The sequence below is a fragment of the Arachis stenosperma genome, chromosome 4 (assembly GCF_014773155.1).
Source record: "Arachis stenosperma cultivar V10309 chromosome 4, arast.V10309.gnm1.PFL2, whole genome shotgun sequence".
In the NCBI taxonomy this organism is placed as follows: Eukaryota; Viridiplantae; Streptophyta; class Magnoliopsida; order Fabales; family Fabaceae; genus Arachis; species Arachis stenosperma.
Window position 1 is genome coordinate 130,893,166 of NC_080380.1, and position 2,823 is coordinate 130,895,988.

The window sequence follows — 2,823 nt, forward strand, 5'->3', positions numbered from 1 at the left end:
ATTCAGAACATACTGCAGAGGAACCACACAGAAAAAGCTGGGCATTCAAAAATGCCCAGTGAAGAAGACAGACTGGCGTTTAAACGCCAGCCAGGGTGCCTGGTTGGGCGTTTAACGCCCAAAAAGGTATAGGTTTGGGCGTTAAACGCCAGAATGTGCACCATCCTGGGCGTTTAACGCCAGGATGGCAAGGGGGGAAGATTTTGTTTTCAGAATCAAATTTTTTTAAGTTTTCAAAGTTTTTCAAAATCAAATCTTTTTCAAATCATATCTTTTCAATCAAATGTTTTCAAAATCAATTTCTTTCCTTTTTCAAAGATACTTACTAACAATTAATGATTTGATTGAACATTTTTTGCCTTTTCTGTTGAGAAAGGTTTTATGTTTGAATCATATCTTTTCTTGTTAGGCAAGTCATTAATTTTTAAAATCATATCTTTTAAAATTGTTTTCAAATCATATCTTTTAAAATTATTTTCAAATCATATCTTTTTAAAATTGTTTTCAAATCATATCTTCTCAATCACATTTTTTTAGAACCATAACTTTTCAATCAAATCTTTTTAATCACATCTTTTTCAAAATAGTTTTCAATCAAATCTTTTTTATTTCTAATTTCAAAATCTTTTTCAAAAATCACTTGATTTCTTTTTCACTCTTATTTTCGAAAATCAATTAAGTGTTTTTCAAAATGTTTTCAAAATCTTTTACTTAAATTTTCGAAAATTACTTCCCTTCTTCTCACATCCTTCTATTCATGGACTAACATTATTCTTTAATGCAAAATTTGAACTCCATCTTCTTTGATAAGTTCAAATTTTCTACCTCTGTCTTCCATTTTTCTTTTCCTCTGACACCTCAAGGAATCTCTATACTGTGACATAGAGGATTCCATATTTTCTTGTTCTCTTCTCTTTCATATGAGCAGGAACAAAGACAAAGGCATTCTTGTTGAAGCTGACCCTGAACCTAAAAGGACCTTGAAGCGAAAGCTAAGAGAAGCTAAGACTCAACTCTCTGTTGAGGACCTGACCGAATTCTTCAAGGAAGAAGAACCCATGGCAGCCGAAAACAACAACAATGCCAACAATGCAAGGAAGGTGCTGGGTGACTTTACTGCACCTACTCCCAACTTCTATGGGAGAAGCATCACTATCCCTGCCATTAGAGCAAACAACTTTGAGCTTAAGCCTCAATTAGTTTCTCTAATGCAACAGAATTGCAAGTTCCATGGACTTCCAATGGAAGATCCTCATCAGTTTTTAGCTGAATTCTTGCAAATCTGTGACACTGTCAAGACTAATGGGGTAGACCCTGAGGTCTATAGACTGATGCTATTCCCTTTTGCTGTAAGAGACAGAGCTAGAATATGGTTGGACTCTCAACCTAAAGAAAGCCTGGACTCTTGGGAAAAGCTAGTCAATGCCTTCTTGGCAAAGTTCTTTCCACCACAAAGATGGAGTAAGCTTAGAGTGGAAGTCCAAACCTTCAGACAGAAGGATGGAGAATCCCTCTATGAAGCTTGGGAAAGATACAAACAATTAATCAGAAAGTGTCCTTCTGACATGCTTTCTGAAGGGAGCATCATAGGTATTTTCTATGATGGTCTCTCTGAACTGTCCAAGATGTCTTTGGATAGCTCTGCTGGAGGATCTCTTCATCTGAAGAAGACACCTACAGAGGCTCAAGAGCTAATTGAAATGGTTGCAAATAACCAATTCATGTACACTTCTGAAAGGAATCCTGTGAACAATGGGACTAGTCAGAAGAAAGGAGTTCTTGAGATTGACACTCTGAATGCCATACTGGCTCAGAATAAAATATTGACTCAACAAGTCAATTTGATTTCTCAAAGTCTGTCTGGAATGCAAAATGCACCTGGCAGTACTAAGGGAGCTTCATCTGAGGAAGAAGCTTATGATCCTGAGAACCCTTCAATGGAAGAGGTGAATTACCTAGGAGAGCCCTATGGAAACACCTACAATTCTTCATGGAAAAATCACCCAAATTTCTCATGGAAGAATCAAGAGAAACCTCAACAAGGTTTCAACAATAATAATGGTGGAAGAAATAGGTTTAGCAATAGCAAGCCTTTTTCCATCATCTTCTCAGCAACAGACAGAGAGTTCTAAGCAGAGTACTTCTGACTTAGCAACAATGGTCTCTGATCTAATAAAGACCACTCAAAGTTTCATGAATGAAACAAGGTCCTCCATTAGGAATTTGGAAGGACAAGTGGGTCAGCTGAGTAAGAAAGTTACTGACCTCCAATGAGTTCCCAAATGAGGAACCATGGGAATCTGAGGCTCAAAATGAGACCATAGAGATTCCATTGGACTTACTTCTGCCTTTCATGAGCTCTGATGAGTATTCTTCCTCTGAAGAGGATGAGTATGTCACTGAAGATCAAGTTGCTAAATATCTTGGAGCAATCATGAAGCTAAATGACAAGTTATTTGGAAATGAGACTTGGGAAGATGAATCTCCCTTGCTCACCAAAGAACTGGATGACTTGTCTAGGCAGAAATTACCTCAAAAGAGACAAGATCCTGGGAAGTTTTCCCTACCTTGTACCATAGGCACCATGACCTTCAAGAAGGCTCTGTGTGACTTAGGGTCAAGTGTGAACCTCATGCCTCTCTCTGTAATGGAGAAGCTAGGGATCTTTGAGGTACAAGCTGCAAGAATCTCACTAGAGATGGCAGACAACTCAAGAAAACAAGCTCATGGACTTGTAGAGAATGTTCTGGTAAAAGTTGAAGGCCATTACATCCCTACTGATTTCATAGTCCTAGAGACTGGGAAGTGCATGGATGAAAACAT

General features: G+C 38.0%; 1 non-coding gene across 1 annotated transcript; it reads right to left on the bottom strand.

Moving 5' to 3' along the window:
- Positions 1–1,463: 1,463 nt before the first annotated feature.
- On the bottom strand, positions 1,464–1,571 carry LOC130977461 (small nucleolar RNA R71). Its single transcript, XR_009085150.1, has one exon. It is a non-coding gene; the product is annotated as a small nucleolar RNA R71 (small nucleolar RNA).
- Between the last annotated feature and the right edge of the window lie 1,252 nt (positions 1,572–2,823).